At 32.7% G+C, this 19,879-nt stretch overlaps 1 long non-coding RNA gene across 1 annotated transcript; it reads right to left on the reverse strand.

The window, feature by feature from the left end:
- Positions 1-11,000: 11,000 nt before the first annotated feature.
- Positions 11,001-13,480, reverse strand: LOC134853339 (uncharacterized). Its single transcript, XR_010164348.1, has 3 exons — positions 13,369-13,480; positions 12,514-12,735; positions 11,001-11,196 (listed from the first exon to the last, which is right to left on the reverse strand). It is a non-coding gene; the product is annotated as an uncharacterized LOC134853339 (long non-coding RNA).
- Between the last annotated feature and the right edge of the window lie 6,399 nt (positions 13,481-19,879).

Raw genomic sequence — 19,879 nt, forward strand, 5'->3', positions numbered from 1 at the left:
TGTGCATTCACTAGACACCAGTTCAAGTGTGATGGTCATCGAGCGTTTCATCGCGCGCCGCGGTACACCCTGCTTTTTTTGTTCGGATAACAGAAACCACATTGTTTGTATCATGTATCAAGAATTCAAACCAAATGGCTCCAACCGTCTTTGCGCATATAGGTAAAAACTGGAAGTGTAACCCTTATGGGTTAACTTTTCTCTCTAACACGGCTCAGACTTCATTAAGTCTGACCTCCAAAAAGAAGCAACTTGTCTCACGGACAAATACCAATATTTTTGAGAGCTAGCTTCGCGTGTTAAGCCAAAAGTTTTTGTTGCCATGAACGCGTTAAAATGTTCAATTTACCGATTGTCGGATTTATTGGCCGAGAAGATTTTGAGATTTTGAGATTGGAGCCCGCATAAGCTTTGAAATCGGAAACGAAAAAAAACCGTGTTCTGTGTGTTCAGTTCACTTTTTTTAATATATCGAAAAACCCGCCGATGTATGATTCGCAGTATAGCAAACTCTAAAACTTCCTCGGCAACTGGTGGTTTAAAACAGAAAAAAACTCTAAAAAGGTTTTTTGATTTTTGAGAAAAAACTTCGCATCTGGATACAGACATTCTAGACATATTTTTTTAGGTTCGACTCTCGTTCAAAAGACGTAGAAATTCAAATCACCAATGCTATTGGATAACCAGGAGTAATTCTTCAGTGTAAGTAAAACAAAAAAGGTGCCAATTTTTGAAACAATTCTTCGTAAAAAAGTACAGTTCTTGACATTATTCGTACAATCTAAAAATAAGATTGATATTGATTTAGAGCCAGCGCCAAGTTTTCGGTGAATTATGACCCACTAACTTTAAGACATAAGGTATCTCGGGGTTATTGAACAAAAACAGTAGTTTTTTGAAAATTTTTGCTTTCCTTATTTCTTTTCTTTGTATTGTTGTTACAAGCTTTAGCCAAAACCCAAGATATACAGGGTTGACCGAAAATACGAGTCATACAAATTTCATATAAGAAAACGCTAGTCATACATTTTTCATGCAATTATATATGCACAAAACATTGCATGAAATGTCTATGATTAGTGATTTTTTTTATATGGAAATTGTATGACTAGCATTTTTCCATAAACAAAAAAGATGGATTTTTTTTTCGTTTTAATTTCTCAAAAGTTTTAGGTTGTGTTCGTAACCGAACACAAGTGTCAATGACCTTGGTTACTCAAAAGAAGAGTCACCAAAATTTTGCTCAAGACTACGTTAGGCACACAAAAAAAATTGTTTGAGTACAAAATTCGTTTTGCGACTGAAAATGAAATAAAAATTTTGGACTTCGATACATCATATAAAAATTTTTGCAGTCGCCATCAAAAAAATGCTGGTCATAGATTTACTATAAATGGAAATTGTATGATAAGCATTTTTTGTTGACAAAATTTTTTTATATATATATATATGTACGACGATACAACAAATTTTTTGCCAAAACAAGAGAAATTCTAAGAAAACTCGAGGACTTCATTCTAACAAATTATGTATGAAATTTGTATAACAAGTATTTTTTCATAAACCAGAATCTTGATTGTTTCTAATTTTTGTTTCTGAAAAATTGGATTGTGTTCGGATTGCCGCATAAATTTCAATTGTAAATTATACATTGAATTTCTAATTTAGTTTCCTACCGTGATTTTACGTTCGTACGCAGTTGAACGCCCGTGTCATGATTTTGTATGCTTACTTTTACGTATGTGATAACGTCCTATTTATTTGCAAAATCTTACAAGGTGTACATTTTTGGCAAGCCTTAATCCAGTTATTAAAATTTGATAACATTTTACAGAATAAACAACCAACAAACAAAAAAAACAAGGCAACGAAAAAAAATTTGATTGAAATCGTTCTAATCAACGCCCCCCCCCCTCAGGGACTCTACACCCTGCCAACTCAAAGGATTAACCTTTTTACTACTTTGAGATATCCGTTTTTGGTGATGGACCCTAAAATTTTTCTAAGGACGCCGTTGGCGCCAATATACTAATTTTGAGGGGGGAGCTCGCACCGAAACAGTGCAATTTTTTGGTTAACATTTTCAGATAAAGTGCTTGAAAAACGATTTTTTTGGCCTGTTTTTTCAGCAAATTGCAAACGGCTCAGATATTTTTTTACCAAAACAGCTTTTTAGTGCTTTGGGAGAGCTCGGGAAATCATTTTATTCGACCTAAGAAAATCGACAAAAGTTTCGAATTTTTTTTTCGAAAATCCAGCCCAATCTCCCTGGAGAATATCCTAGATCCGCCATTGTATCACATTGAACTTCAAGAACTGTTTATGATTTACAATTGAGCAATTCTTAACCAGTTCCCGAATTCAAACACTTTGTTTTATGTTAAAGAGTTTGTTTACTAAAAGCTCCATTGTTCATAAAAACTCCACGAGGTCTATTAAAATATTTTGACGTCTTATGTCAAATTAGTAATTAACTGCGAATATTTTGAGCAAGATCATATAATTTATATCAATGTAATATCATAAACTCAAGCAAAACTGCAGAAAATTATTGATTTTGATCGTCAGTAATCTCAACTTAAATAACTTTGTACTAAATTTATGTTTGCTCGATGATAATTTGTGTACAGTTTGCGATTTTTTTTAGATGCATAGTGTCTCAGTTTGAGCTCTGGAAACCAGTTTCACTGACTTCAGTTCAAGCTGCTCATCCCGAATGACCTGGATCAGGGAGGCCCCTTAAAGCTGAAATCAAAACGAATAAGTTTCCATAGCTGAAAACTACTAACATTATTTAGTAAGTTTTACTCAGTTGACTATGTTTCAAATGGTAAAATACAGCAAACATAATTCCATTAACGATTGGTGAAGTCTTTCACAAAGTTTCGAATCTAGGACAAAATGTTGGATTCATAGTTTGGTTTTTCTTAAAAAAACCTTCTGTTAAGAACTTTTGTGAATGTTTTTTCATAAGTACAAGCACTGTAAGGAATTTTTCCACTGAAAAAACATCTCAAACATCGACCGAATATGAAATTTACGACAAAATTTGAAATTTTCAGACCAAATTGCTTAGCGCGTAAAACTTGAAATACATCTCACTTTGAGAATAGAAGAGTCAGTTCAACTGTTCTACCAAGGATTAATCTAGGGTTTTTGAAAAGGCACTGGTTAAGGGGCGGATTAAGGGGGGGGGGGGGGGGGGGAGTCGTTTGATGTATGGTTGACTAACTTTAAAAATTCTCTAAAGTCGCCTTTGGCGACAGCATATACTAATTTGAAAGGGGAGCGCGCGCCAAAAAAAAAGCGATTTTTTTGGTCAAAGTTTTCCAAAAAGTGCCCAAAAAAGGCATGGTTGACCCGTTTTTTTTTCAAAAATTTGATTGCGGTCCAGAATTTTTTTTGTCAAAGTAGAATCCTGGAAAATTACTTTGGTACAAAAATGACAAAAATAATCATAATTTTTTTATGATTGCAAAAATATAGATTGACCTAGCTTACAACATGAAAAATGCTGACTTTTTGAAAGATTATATATATAAACTATTGGCTTATCCAAAAAGCGTTATCTCGGGAGCCATCTTTTCCCCCACTTTTTAACTCAAGATAGGTTGCACGTCCTATTTTTTCCGAAATTTTACTCACGTGAATATCTTTTCTCATTTGGAGATCTGTTGGTGAAAAGAATTCTGCGAAACAGCCTCGCCGATGACCAATCAGGTGTTAAATCGCTTTCTGTTTCGCCCTGGATGTACAAGGGTCTAGATAGGCCGGATACTGAACCCAACTCCAGAAGAAGCGTGGCCAAAATGAGGACTCCAAATAATGTTCCAGTTGTTGAAAAGTTTGTGAAACGAACCTGCTTCGAATACAACGTAATCATTTTTTTTTCAAACGATTTTTTTTAGTTTTTTTTTGTTGTTGATGTTGGCGTCTTACGAGAAAAATGTCTGATTGAGAAATAAAAAAAGTGGGCAACTAATTATTTTTTCCTTTTGTTCCGCGAAAATCTGAAAAACTAGATGAAATAAAGCTTTTAAGAACTCCTACCTAATTTTCAATGAAACGAAATATATACAAATAACTTCGATAGAGTTCAATTAATTTGTCCTGTCTACTCTTTATGGATGCTTTCATTATGAAAACCAACTCAGTGGCCCTGAAAGCTATACGATCTTTCCCTACTTCGCCTTTCTAGGAACTATCATTTTTCTTGAACTTCGAGATATAATATATTCTTCGTATCAAATAGCTAAACTAATTGCCAATTCCTGATGAGTTTAATTTAGGCAGTTGTGGATTAATGGGAGAAGTAGGCGGACTGGTTTCCATTTTTTTGTTTTATGAAAATAAATACGATTCATATTGAATTACAGGTATAATTTTTTACGAGAAACGGTCAATAAACTTTTCAAATTGGCTTTATTTGCTTCGGGGAGGGTTCTCATGCTTGAGGGACCGAATGCTTGAAAATTTTCACCCAATCATATTCGCTAAGCATGTATATTGGCTAAGTGCCTTTCTCACAAAATCGAAATCAATATTAACAGAAAGTGTATTAAATCAGTGGCAAATAATCAAAATTAATACAAATTGCGGGTTACAACCGCATTACTACTCAGATAAACATCCATACTAATGAGTTCAAAAGCTTAACAACTTTCCAGTCTTGAAAACGCATCTGCTTTTTATCTAATCGGTCAATATTAACACTAATGACCTGCATTTATTTTCCTACTTTGGGATTTTTGCGATTTAGTTTGAGATTTTGAATACTCAATTCGGATTGGCTGAAAGCAAGCTAAAAATAATTTCAAGCATTCGGTCCCTTAAGCATAAGGGACGCCACCATTTGGTTTTATTGCTGTCTTTCGCGCTTGATCTATTCAAATCTTGTTGTTCTGACTTTCGTAACGATAGTAAGAGAATAATTGTGCTCGGGTCGTTTTTTTCTTCAGACAAGTTTCGACTTTTTAACTGACAATTTCTGACCGGTTTTTTTATATCATTCAAAAGGTATTGTTGTCTTGAGCTTAAAATTGAAAAGATATTTTACCTGTGATCAAATTTTGTTAAGCTATGGTGGTTTAAAGATTGCATATCTTTTGGCTAATTTGGGACAATAACGCGCGATATATTTCGAGCTATTTACGCGTAAGCGTAGATGTAATCCGTCTTAGAAATCGTTCCAAATTGGTTCAAGGAAGCTTTTTTGCCATAATTGATATGTTACTAGGAGCGAAATTTATCATTTTGACGATATATGGCGTTGGGGATTATTTTTCCAAAAAGAGGTTTTTCAATTGATGTTTCGACCGTTCGATCAAAACTTAGTTTGTTTCGACCGTCTTGACTGATGCCTGGTAAATTTCAACCGACCCGACCCAAGATGTGTTTTTTCTCCTTGTTCAACGGAGAAAAATCAATTCGACCCAGTTTTGACGAAAAAATAACACATTTCGATTTTCCATAATTTATGTGACGCCACAGAATTTTTTCGCCCACAAAAACAGTGGTTGTAAAAAAAATCCCAGCTTTACAATCTACGGAATATCCACTACATCAAAGTTTTGTCAAATCGGTCAAACGACAAATTAGGGAACCAACATTTGATCTGCTTTCCAAGCACGACTCTGCGCACTTTATTCATTTGCTAATCAAAACTGCTGTCAATAAGTTAATTGTGTTTCGTTTTGCCCGACAATGTGCAAGAATCTTCCTCATTTGCCAGTTTATTCAATTGACAAGTGAATATTAGTGAATTTCAATGTTTTAACCCGGCAAAAACAGAGAGCCTTTTTGAGAGCGATGGTTTAACAGAATTAGAATTAGAAAAAATTTGGCAAGAGTAACTCGATTTGCTGGTGTTTCTGTTGAAAAAAATAAAAACTGTTGAAAAACATGCTTTTCTAAATCTCTTGAACTGAGAAATTTTTTGTTGTCAAAAATTTATCCAACAGTGTTTGTGATTTCACTGATTAGATAGCGATATTTTTTTTATCGAAAACTTCTTTGATGTCGACTTTTTAAAATCGTATTGATTCTTAAAATTAATCAATTTTCACAAATTATAATCCCTGAAATTTGGTCAATCAATAATTTCGAAAGCTTCTGAGTGATACAAAAGTTTTTGATAGTTTTGAACAAACATTTACATTTGAGTTTTCAAAAGAATATCCGTTTTAGAAAAAACGAGATTTCATAAAGATTTAAAAGAAAGGACAATTCAAAGCCAATATTGCTTAGGTTTAGCATGCCAAAGATCGATTTTTAAGTACATTAATTAGTGGAAGAAACAACGTTGTTAAGAGTATTAAAAACGCTGAAATGGAAAATTTTTGAAGTTTTCTTTTCATTCATTTAGAAGTCTTGCGTAATTTAAGTTGAAAACGATTCCTTTAAAAGCTATGGTTTGCGGTAAAAACTGAAACTATCCTGAATTATTTCCAAGTTCTCAGCTTGAAAATTTAGATTCTTCGAACGTTGATTTTCACTGGCAGTTGAGCCACAATGCCACCTGCATACCGTAAAGCTGTTGTTTTTCCCATAAGCCTAGATATTGCATCAAAAAAGCTTCTGCCTCCACCCAAACACTTTTCCATTCCAGTTTTTCTGACAATGACTTCATATGGTTTGTAGCGTAATCGCAAAAAAATCTAACCAAATAAATATTTCTCAAAAATGGTTTGTTGAAATAATCGAATGTGTAGTTACTATTAACCACTCCATCAAATTTATCCAGATCTCGAATAATCTAGTGAGTCCTATGTCTTTGCTTTCATACGACCAAAATTCACTTGATGTCGCAAAAAAAATCAAAAACAGCCGCTCATGCTCAGCATCATTTTTTGCAAGTATCATATGCCGATCAATATAATGTACGGGTTAATCTTTATGTGACTGGCTTTTCAAACCTGTCAAAACGCCAAAAGTATGCGCAAGAAGTTCACAGGCTTTTAAAAAATCACGGTGCTTAAATGAGTAATTTAGTTTGAAAAAAGCGCTCAAATTTTTGTTTCCAGCGAATTCAACAATGGTTAAAAGATAGGAAAAACGCATTTGCCAAATGTTAACCAGTTCGCTTGAATGCGTGTCACTTTTGTTTTCGTTAGATATGATAAGCTGCTTGCTAAAAGACCGCTAATTCTTCAGATTATTCAGTTTTCAGATATTTTTTGAGATATAAGTTTTTAAGCACTTGAGATATAAGTTTTTAATTTTTTAAGTTTTCAGATATTTTTTGATTTTTAGAAAATCTCTTTTTAGAAAATCAGAAGCTCAAAACTGGGGATTTTCATGCGTACTTTCAGCTTTAAAAAAATACTTGCGATCATAAATATGAATCAGTTGAAATTGGTTAACTTCAAATAAAATCAGAAAATTTACACTTAATTTTAAACAACGCTGCTGACCTTTTAATTATCACTAGTGGCAAAAAAGATGTTCATTGTTTCAGGATAAATTGTTTGTTTTGATTATGGCTTTAAAAAATCCTTAAGCTTCAAATATCATACGCAGAGTTATTTCTGTAGTTTTTATCTAACCTGCAGAATTCACAATCAGATTAAGATAACATAAAAACAGAACCGGAAGATTCTTTTGCAGCCTTTTGTTTTCGACTTCACATTCAACAGAAGTTATGAGTTCATCAATTACCAGCAGTATTTTAACGTATGCGCATTTTTTAACATCGATATTGAAACTGTGTTAATCGTTGCTGTTTAAGGTTTGTAGTTTTTTGATCAAACGCCATAAATAACACTGTTTCACTATCAATATCAAAACAAGCGCACAGGTTAAATTACCGCTCGTAATTGATGAACTCATAACTTCTGTCGAACAAAAAGTCGAAAACAAAAGGCTGCAAAAGATTGTAAACTTTCTAAACAGCTAACCATTCTAGCCACCGTTGCTCCATTGCCACCAGCACTCCTTTGTTTGAAGCGTACAATGCGCGGTGACGACTTGGTGGTGGCGAACTTTGTTTTTCACTGTTTTGCATAGATTTGTTTCAGAGAAACTACAACAAGATTAATCAAAAAAAAATTTTGATCTGGGGGAAAAAAACCTTAATTTTAGTTTTTCTGGCCGCGGATGCCTTCAGACTGAGAAATCTATAATTTTTTTCTGAAAACTAGGAATAAAATTGAAACAATTTTACTCTCCCGAGGTTATTGCAAGAGCTTACCCTGCAAATTTTAAACAGCTAACCATTGAAGATTGTAAACTTTCTAAACAGCTAACCTTTCTAGCCACTGTCGCTCCCTTGCCACCAGCAGTCCTTTGTTTCAAGTGTAAAATGCGCGGTGACGACTTGGCGGTGTATCGAAGTTTCAATAAACAGTGAGATGACGTGTGAAAAACTTGAAGAATTTTTTACAAAACAAAACTGTTTTGAAGGAACCTATTGCAAAAAAAATTAAGATTGTTTTTTAAAATTGAAAATTTTATGGCTTAGGTATCCATAAAAATTTCTTGACTCAGCTGACAAAACTAAGTTCTAAATGTCTACAAAATGCAAATCAATTTTTTGTAGAGCAAGTTCATTTTATATAATCATTTGTAAAATTTCTTGACTCAGTCGACAAAACAAAGTTCTAAAAATTAATTTTATCTAGAAAATGCACATTACTTTTTTTTGTAGAGCAAGTTTATTGAAAGTAGAGCAAAAAATTGAAAAATTAAAAAAAACTCTGATAAACTCGAAAGCTAGAATTTAGTGGTAATATTTTTGTCAACGGATGAGAAAATACCGGGCGAGAACACCACGGGCGTAGATTTACAGGAATCAGGGCGTCTAGGCGAAACTCCAAAAATCTGGACGGAAGGGGCGAACCTGAAAACTGAAAAATACATAACCAGGAGACCTAGTAAAAAAAATAATCAAGTTTTTCACGGCAAAAAAATCCAAAAAACCCACGAGTAGTGAAATGATTTACCAGTTTGCTTGACATATCATTTTTAGTTTTCGTTACAAAAATTAACGTGTTAGAAAAACAGCTGCGTTGATTCTTTTAAAACAATTTCATAATTTTTTTTTGAAGTTTAGAAACTCTATTGAAAATTTTCAGAACGTTTTGAATCATGTGGGGTTCAAAAACTATAGAATCTAACGTTCACTTGTTTACTTTAATCATAACAAATCTTTTTTTTTGAGAAAACTACTGCATTTTTAACTATCACTGGGGAACAAAAATTTGGTGTTTTTTCTGAAGAATAAGTTTTTTTTTTGCTTGTGGCTCAAATCAATTTCATGAAAAAATAAGTGTTATGCTCGTAGAAATTTTAAATTTTTCAAGTATTGTTCATGTAATCTGCTAAATTCCCAGTCAGCTTGAGAAGATTAAAACCAGACTCGGAAGATTCTTTTGCAGCCGTTTGTTGTCGATTTTACATCCAGCAGCAATTTTAAGACAAGCGCAAAATTGATACTTTTTCAATTAGTAAAAAAGTGTTGATAATGGAGTTTTAAAAAAGTGAACCGTCTGAATTAGATGTTTCAACTATGTTCAAACTATGTACATTAAATATTATCGTTAAAAAACGCAATGGTGGTGCTTTGACGATTTAGCTCTGGCACTTTGAAAGTTTGTCAGCGATGAATCAAAGATAAAAGTGCGATATTTTATCGATGCATCTGCAATATTCCATCGGTAAAGCATCGACCTTCTAAAATATTTTGAAAAAAGCATTAATCATCTTGGTGCTTTTCAAATTAACTTTTATATTTTGTGTTTGTCAAACTATTTTCTGCTAGTTGTACTGATAAAGTACAACTTGATTGATCTTAGATGTAAGTAAAAAAAACTTGATTGATCTAATAAATATTAAGTCTTTTCTGCAGCGGATACCATTTGAGCGAAAAACTGGAAAACTTTCACTGAAATCTACGGATAACGTGTGAAAAAAATTATTCTCACGAGTTATTATCAAGAGCTTACCCTGCAAAATTTAAACAGCTAATCATTAGATTTTGTTGCCTTTTGTATTACAATCCCCTAGCATTTATTTTTATAGGCTTACACTTTATTTCAGGTTTACACTGAGTGATGACGAGTTGGCGGTGTTTCGAAGTCTCAATTAACAGTGAGATGACGTGAAAAGAAAAACTTGAGAAAAACTAAAATTAAAAGACCCCTTTATAAAAAAAAATAGAAATAGACTTTATGAAAAAAGCTTCAATGTTTTTGTACCAATTCATTTTTTGACTCAGATGGCGAATTAGTTCTTGTTTTAAAAATTTAAATTTTTTTTCCAAACATATTTATCTCAAAATTGTGAAAAAAAAAGAAACTAAACCTCAAAAAAATCGTTTTTGTTTTAAAAATTTAAATTTTTTGTCAAACATGTTTATCTCAAAATTGTGAAAAAAAAACAGAAACTAAACCTCAAAAAAGTAATATGAGGGAAACATTTTTACTTTTTTGTTTTTCCATTTAATCTTGTGCATATTGACCACACTGAGGGGAACAAGTACAAGTTTTTTATCATGTTTTTTTACTGCAGAAGAAGAGCAGAAAAAATCTAAAATTAACGACACCTTTCGACTAAATTATAGTCACTTAGTAAAGAAGTAGGAGGTTCATTTTGAGAGCGTCAGATTGTTAAATCGATTCACTACCTTGACATTGATAGTTTGCCAGGACGAGTTCTCATTTAACCTCTTACTTCAAGGCTACTGAAGACTGACCCTTTTCGGCTGCAATAGTGGACCACGTGAAAGTCTTAGAAACAAAAACAGACTTTAGTCGCAAAAATGAGCTTTGCTAAGCAAAAAACAGCTCGATCATGTATTCGATGTAAGCCATGGTCCTTAGACAGGCAAGGCAGTATACAGCCTCTGCGAATTATTAACGAAAATTTTTATTAAAATAGAGTAATATACAAACCATCAAGTTTTGTTTTTCAGCATTCACAAAAAAAAATTGCTTTTGAGCTTTTACAAAAGTTGGGCGAACAAATGATTGCATTTCGTCACGTTTTGTATCTCTTTAAAAAGCTTTCAGATAAGATTTTTATTTTCAATTTTCAATCAGAAAAAATGAATCAGATATTAGAACAAATAGCATTGATGATTGGGTGATTAACCGAACGAACTCGTTATAATAATTTAAAAGCTAGCTGTAATTGATCTCTTTTTAAATGCTTATGGAGTCATCGCACTTCGGCGTCTTGGATCTGGAATTCCTCGGAACACTAAAACAGATATAGAAATAATTCAATGATGCAATCAAAGTTCAACAAAGATTCTTTTATTGTAGTCAGAACTTAAACTTCTACAAATAACAAAAAATGCTTCTAAATCTATGAAAAAATAGTTCAAGTGTTTAATGGCACAGGTAAATACATAACTTCATGATGTCTGTTAAAATAGAACGGGCAGTTATGAATTATATCAGAATGACAGTATGACCCAATAGTTAACAAACTAGGGGGCCGGTTCAAGCGACCCCTCTTTTTAACAACTCGACTCCTTATCACATTAAAAGTCAAACATTCTCATTAACGTTCTAAGAGCGGGGCAGGGGGGGGGGGGGGCTCTGCATCCAATGCTTTTTCAAGGATTTCCCCGATGGTACTGAAGAATATCAATTAAATTTTTGGAAGACGTCCTTTGCGTCGATAAATAGTAGCTTTGAGGGGAAAATAGCGCACACAAAAAAGTACGATATATGGGTTCTTTTCGGGGGTTTGGAGGGGAAGAGGGAGGGGGAGAGAGGGGGAGGGGGGCTGAGATGTGAGGAAGTTGAAGCATTGGTGTTTAATTTTTTCCAATTTAGGCAGAATTAGGTGATTGCTGTATAACGTGAAATAGAGCTAAATCCAAGTTGATTTTGAAAAACTTAGAACTAATATCTCATCGAAGAAAGAAATTTTGAACTATAATGAGATTCAGTTTTAAAATAAAAGTGAAAATACTTTTAATTTTTTCGCTTTCAACTAAAATATCCCTATTTTGTGAGACTACTGGAAAAAATTTCTGTTTTGTAATTCAATTTTCCTAATAAAATTCTTCGTTGATTATTTTTTTAAAACGTGGTTTTTAAACATAATACTTAAGACATATATATATTTAATTCTTTTAAATATTTCTAAAATATAAGCTTTGAAAAATATTTCAAACTATAAACGAAATTATGAATTCAAATGAATCCGATGGTACGAATCTTACCTCTTTTGAATAACTAAGAACTTATATCTCTTCAAAGAAAGAATAACAGAGCTATAATAATTTCTAAATTCCAACCAAAACTAAAAGTACCTTTACTTTTTTCGCTATCATCTGAAACAACGCTTTATTGTGAGACTTTTAGAAAAACACTAATTTTTCTGCTGGATTTTCTTTCTGCTGGAGCATAAAAGTTAAATAATTTGTTATTTAATTTTTTCAAACATTTTATTGAAAAGAAACAGTCATTTAGCGAAATAACCTTTAGAAAATTTTCTAAAATAAATGCGTACAAAAATTTTCATACTACAAACGAATATATGAATTGAAATTAAGTCTCTTACCTCTTTTTGCGAGCCACTGAGGTGCCATCATTGATCTCAAATCTTTCAAAAAAAGACTCCGATCCAAGTTGTAATTAGCGAGCGGTTCAAATTCCCCGCCCACATTTTCAACTGGATCAAAACTGGAAATTAAAGCGAGAGCCAGCATGGAAAAAGCCAGATGTTGTGTCATTTTGAAGTCTGCTTAGCTTTTAGAAACTGGTGAGCCTTTGGGTCGTCTTTCTAAAATTGTCAATTATGAAGCATTTTGGTTTAAGTATTTTCAAATGCTTATTTCCATCTTTGTTTTGTTTTGAGAAATCTTTTTTGGCTGACTGACCCTAAAGTTTTTCCAGCGGCATCCTCGGCGCCACTATATACTATTTTTTTGGTCTATTAGAGAGAATTTCAAGAAATGATGCTCGGAAAATCTCAGAAACTAGATTTGCGTTTTTGTACTCTTTAGAATTTCTTTAAAAAAAAACACGGCAAAATTTAACTGCAAAATAACATTTTTTTAAAATTGTTTCCATTTTCGCTAATATTAAATCTAAGTTTTTCAAATAATAACTAAAAAACTGAGAAATATGAAATCGAACGTCATTACCGTCTTTTGTCCAGCTGTTTCTGAAGGCGTAATTTTTTAAGGCTTTAATGACTTACCTAAATTATAATCTTCCCATTACACAAAAATGTGTTAAATTAAATGACGCACTTTTTAAAGCCGATTACCGTCCACAAAACAATGAATTTTTGAGTTTTATATTTATGGTGTCTTACTTTGAAATATCGGATAATCTCCGATATTGGTTATTAAGTCCTGGGTTATATTTAGCTTTTTCAATTGATAGATTAAAATAATAATAATAAACTAACCTGCTAAGGTGACCGAGACAATTTTTTTAAATGTCAACTATAGTATCTGTTTTCCTAATTAAGAAGGGCTTAAATTTCCCATTCAACCTTCAAACTGGTGTTTAATTTTTACTGCGAAAGTTTTTAACTAAATTTCATTCAATTAAGGTCAATTAGTGAAAGACAACATTTTTTCCTAAGAGAAAAGAAATACTCTCTGAGTATTATATTTCGGCAAAACGTCACCTTTTTAGGCAGATTCACTTCTGAGAGGTCCTTTTTGTCGGGTAACTCATAGCCTTAGACATAAGTATAGATAACCTACAAAATTTTAATGGAGCTAGAGGGTTGCCATAATTCGTGTACACTCATTGGAACATGTGTTTTCTTTTAGTCTCCATTCATGACTGTTGAGAAAAAGACAATTGGTATATTTTGCCGTTGAAAACTACTCCAGTTAAAGATATAAATAACAAAAGTGCCGGTTACTTCGCCAGAAGCGCAGAAAACTCTCATTACCAAAGAACAAAATCAAAACTTGCAAAAAAAACTTTTTATATAATATGAGTGTAATTAATTGTTATTAAGGAAAACAAAATTTACTTTTACCAGCTTTCTCTTTCGAACTTTTGATGCCAGAAACGTGATAACTGAAGATTCTCGCATAAACTATCCAGACAAAACGAAATTTTAGAGACGTTTATCTTGAAATTGGATTGAGATTAGAGAAAAAGATGCTAACAAAAAATGGTTGAAGTTTTACCAAATTTATTACAATGCCTATTGTTTTGCTAAATTCGGGTTCAAAGTTTTACCCCAAAAATGGGTCAGCTTGACTTTTTTAGTTAACCAAGGATCAAGCTAAAATTACATAATCAATTGACGAGCAAGTTATATAAAAGTGAGCCTCTTACACAGGCTAACAAAGATCTAGAACGTCAAATTCTTCAAAAGTCTGTATACCAGAATATTTTGCTTTATAGCCAAAAACATAATTTTTATTTCAAAAAACCAAAAATTATCTTTGTTTAAAAAACGTTTTTAAACAACTTATCCAGACTTTTGATGATTATACCCATCGAAATTTTGCTGGGCTGTGTAAGAGTCTCATTCATAACTTCCCTACTGATTGCTTCTTTTGCTTTATTGTAATTCTTGATTAAACGAAAAAAAAGAAGTAAAAAGAAAATGAACTGCTTTGGTTCCGAAATCTGCAAAACAATATGCACCATAGTATTTGTGGTAAAACTGTAACCAACTCTTGCTCCATCTCTTTTTGTCTTTATCATCCCACTCCAATTTGAGAAAAAAAGCGTTTTAAGTTTCAAATTTTGGTTGTTTTTTGTCTAATGAAATTAAATTAGCACTGCAACTACATGTGCATCCTTTATTAAAACGTCACAACTTATTAAAATAAATCTGGAAAAGTTATCAAAAAAGACCATTCTTATGATTCATGAAATGGTTTTTTTTGTAGGTGATCTGATTTTTTGCGCTCAAGTTTTTAGTGTCTGACTATAAAATTTTAGTGTCTGACTTTTTTGCTCCCTTCACTGAGATTGTTGTTCCGACTTTTGAAGAAACTGACGAAAGATTTGCGCTCAGGCTCACGGGGTGTTTTTTTTCTTTGGACAAAACTTAACTTCTTAATTTGCAATTTTGCGGGAAATCTTTTACAGCATTCGAAAGATTTCTTGTTATGAATGAGATAAATTTTTTAAAAGCTATTTTGTTTTTTTTTGGAAATGTATGGGGTTTTAATTTGCTAATTTGGCAAATTTGGGAAAATTAACAAAGAGTTTATATCATGATTTTAACGTGCAATACAAGCCATGTTAAATATAGTTCCAAATTAAAATCGGCGTGCTGTTTGATCTATTCAAAACTTTGCTATATGCGAAGATATCACTCGTTCTTAACAGACCGTGCGAGCGATGGTTTTCAAAAAGTTCAGAAAAAAAGTTTTGAAATGTTTTCAACTGTTTTTGAAATATTCATGAATTCTTTAAAAACGAACACTACTTCATAAACTTTAAAAGACAGCCGGAGAACTTTAAATACCTTTTTGTTTCAAAGTTTGAGAGAGTGGTGGGATATTTGTGCTTTCTAATTGCCTTTGGACTCCAAAACAATTTAGTAGCGATCTAGCGTTCAAATTTGGTATCGTTTTGAGGCCTGTATCTGCAGTTTACTTCCATAGAGACGCCCGCATTACCCGCAAATCTCTGCGTCATATAAAAAAACAGTTTAACCTGGTAAAGATCGGTCGCATCAAGGCTGAATAAATTTCATTAAATGAAATAGTAAATTGAACCTCACAAAAGTTTTCCGAAAAGGAAGTCTTTTTGAAATAAGAGAGAGATGAAAAACCTCTCAAAATGAGCATGAAATCATGGACTGCATGATTTGGTTTTTGAAGACTTTCGCTGAATTATTAACCGTTTTTTATCGTAAAAAAGATTTTAAAATTTTATAAAACTTAAAGATTTAGATTGAATGCAAAACGTTTCATCATTTGACAGAAAAAAAAACTATTTTAAAGAGTACCAAAAAACGTTTAGTCATAATTCAAGCTGTATTTTTCTGACACTTAACAATGCAAAGCAGCAAAAACTACAATAAAATCAAAGCATATTATTGCACAAAAATTGGACACTAAAACTGATAAGTTTTTGATAATATTTAATAGACATTGAAAATTGTTAAAATTTATTGCTTTTCAACGCTAAAGAACGTTTACAATCACTGTTAATTATGATGCTGATATTTAACGGTGCAAACCCGGCTACTGGCCTAGAATGAAAAAATTGATCATGGCTTCGAAGCCTTAGCATGAACTCTGTCTTCAATTACACTGATACTTGTACGCTTTGTACTTCTAGAAACAAAAACAAAAGGAAAAACAACTGTTTCGAAAAAATGTCTATTGGTTTTTATGTTGAAACTTACGAGTCAATTTTTTAAAAAAACACAGTGGAAATTAAACTAAAATTTAGGCAAAAATCAAGAAAGACAACATAAAAATTTAATTGGAAACTTCTTTTAACGTGGCGATAATTTGATTTGTTGCAAATTGGCAAAATTTCAAGCTTTTGGCGCTTTTTCCACTATTTAAATTTTGTTTTTCTGATACTTATTAAAATTTTAATGAATAACAAAGGACACTATCCAATGATTGACAGATAAAAATCAACATTTGAGAAGCCATCAGCTGATTTGACTTCTGAACCGTCTGAACAATTTATTAGATTTTAGCAGATAATAGTGGAAGTTTCCCAAGTTTCCCAGTTTGGGTTTGAAAAAATCTGAAGCAAATGCTCGTAAAGCTATAGCCAATTGATCAATTAAGCAATCATGTGATCAAACAACTGGACTTTGGGATCAAAATGGTTTCATTTTTTTCTTTGATCGCCACACCTGATTGTGTTCAGGCTACTCGCTTCCAAGTTTAGGCGTAAGCAATCGATTATGCCAAAATGGGCAAACAAAGTGGATTTCAACTATTATAATCGATTATGATAGATTTTTTATGCACAACATATGAATTGGAAATTGGAATACAATTAATCGGCTATAATCGAGTATAATTTTATCAAAAAACAGAAGATCAATAACCGATTAAAATTGGTTAAAATGTAGTATAACTGATTACAATTTGATTTCACAAAAAGAGATAATAATATATTATTTTTAAATTAAAATCAATTTTTTCTCAATTTTACTAATATTGTTGCTAAAATCAAAAACAATCGATTATTAACGCTTGAAACTAGATTTGGGGTGTTTTAAGTTTTATATTATCATTATTGATAGAAAAATCTAAAGACAAATCTGACTATCTCTAATATACGACTAAAAAGATAATTATAATATTATTTCAATCAAACTAAACAAACACTCGGTTTGACCAAATTAAATTTATTTTTAGCACAAAAAAGGATCCAGACTTTGGTATCAGTTTTGCTAAAATTCAAATATTTCACATAATTCTGAATTGATTTGATTAAACTAATCAAAGTAGTTTGTAAAATTCTAATTGCGGAAAAAAATTTTGAAAAAGAAAACTTAGAATCGAAGATTTTTTTAGTTGAAAGTTATAAATTTTTTTTACGAAAAAAAAATTGCAACCCGAATAGATAACTTAAAAATAATTTGACACTCGCTGTGATTCAAAATCCCTTTTTTGGACGACTGGAAGATCTCTGCGTATGCTAATTAAGCGATTCTAGTCTGTATTATCAAAATTTATGTTTGCGCTTTTGAATCGGTTTTTGCTCTTTTTCTATTTTCAGAACACTTGAAAGTGGAAAAACTGCTTTTGTTTTCATTTATTAAGAATTTCAGATTGAAGATATTTTTACCAAGTTCGAGCAAATCACATAAATAGCATGAATAGTAAGTCCACCTTCAAGCAAAAGTCAATTCAAAATTATTTCTGTATTTAAAAAAAAAACGATCCAATCTGAGCTTGAAAGCAGAACAAATCAAAACTTGAGCCGAAACCATAAAAATTATTCAACAAATTGATAAAAAGTGTTCAATGCACCCGGGTCGAGTTTTTTTGCATAGCATTTTTTATGGAAAACGGCTGAAGGAGCCTAACTTCTATTACAATTGGTCCCCCATTTGTCACAGAAAAACTAACACAGAAACGCCCAATTAGGAGCCAATTTTTTCAAAACTAGGCTCATTCAGCCCGTTCAATGAATAATCAAGGAACAAAGTTGAGCTCGTTCAGTTCCTTCTGTACAAAAAAATTCTTCATTAATGGACTCGAGCTGACTCATTGAGTGCACATGACCTGTGTACGATCTCTGTTCTACCAAAACGTAGAATTACTGTTTGTTTTGATCTATCAAATTGCATTAGGAACCTGAAGGAGACCAACTTGCTAACAATTGAGCTGAATTAGCTCCTTGCGCTAAGATTAATCTCATTCTTTTCTGTTTGCTAAATTTTGGGTTCAGTCAGCCCCATACTAGAAAAAAGGAGCACCAAAACGTGAGCCCAATTTGATTTAAAAAATTGAGCTCCATCAGCTCGTTTTGAAGAAAACTGGGCTCAGTCAGCTCGTTTTTTATGAAAATTGGGCTCATTCGGTTATTTTTGACAAAAACTGGGCTCATTTAGCTTTTTTTGCAAAAATTGGGCTCATTCAGTTTTGATCTTTTTAGACAACAATTGGGCTCATTCAGCTTTTTTGATGAAGTTGGGCTCATTAAGCTGTTTTTGTTGAAAATGGGGCCCAATCAGCAGTTTTTGACAAAACTGGTCCTACTCAGTTTTTTTTGCTAAATATTGGGCGCATTCATCTCGTGTTTGCTACAAATTGAGCTCATTCAGATAATTTTTGTTAACAATTGAGCTCTTTTTGCTCATTTTTGCGAAATACTGGGCTGACTTAGATCGTTTTGCTAAATATTGGGCTCATTCAGCTCGTTTTTTCTAAAAACTGGGCTCAGTTAGCTCGTTTTTCTTAAATATAGGACTCATTTGGCTCATTTTTGCTAGAAATTGTGGTCCTACAGCTATTTTTTTTTACTAAACATTGGGTTCAGTCAGCTCGTTTTTGCTGAACCTTCAGCTCATTTAGCTCCTTTTTGCTAAAAAGTGGGCCCATTTGGTTCGTTTTTGCTAAATATTGGGCTCAATAGCTCGTTTGTGCTAAATATTGTGGTCATTCAGCTCGTTTTTGCTAAATGTTGGGAGCATTCAGCACACTTTTTCTGAATAATGGGCTCATTTGGTTCGTTTTTGCAAATATTGGTATCATTCAGCTCATTTTTGCTGAACATTGGGTTCATTTAGCTCGTTTTTGCTAAATATTGGGCTCAGTCAGCTCGTTTCTTCTGAAGATTGGGCTCGATTAGCTCCTTTTTGCTAAATACTGGGCTTATTTACCGCGTTTTTGCTTACTAGTAGCTCGTTTTTGCTGAACATTGGGCTCATTTAGCTCCTTTTTGCTAAATATTGGCCCTTTTCACCGCGTTTTTGCTAAATAGTAGGCTCATTCAGCTCGTTACTGCTAAATTTTGGGCTCATTCAGCTCGTTTTTGCTAAATAATGGGTTCAATCAGCTCGTTTTTGCTGAATACTGGGCTCCTTTAGCTCCTTTTAGCTAAATATTGGGCTCATTCAGCTCGTTTTTGCTAAATAATGGGTTCAGTCAGCTCGTTTTTGCTGAAATCTTGGGATCATTTAGCTCCTTTTGGCTAAATATTGGGCTTATTCACCGCGTTTTTGCTAAATATTAGGCTCATTCAGCACGTTTTTTTAAATATTGGGCTCAATTGGCTCGTTTCTGCTGAAGATTGGGCTCATTTAGCTCCTTTTTGCTAAATATTGGGCTTTTTCACCGCATTTTTGCTAAATAGTAGGCTCACTCAGCTCGTTTTTGCTGAACATTGGGCTCATTTAGCTCCTTTTTGCTAAATATTGGGCCTTTTCATCGCGTTTTTGCTAAATAGTAGGCTCATTCAGCTCGTTTTGGCTAAATATTGGGCTTATTCACCGCGTTTTTGCTGAATATTAA

Source organism: Symsagittifera roscoffensis, chromosome 8 (genome assembly GCF_963678635.1).
Source record: "Symsagittifera roscoffensis chromosome 8, txSymRosc1.1, whole genome shotgun sequence".
Classification (NCBI taxonomy): Eukaryota; Metazoa; Xenacoelomorpha; order Acoela; family Convolutidae; genus Symsagittifera; species Symsagittifera roscoffensis.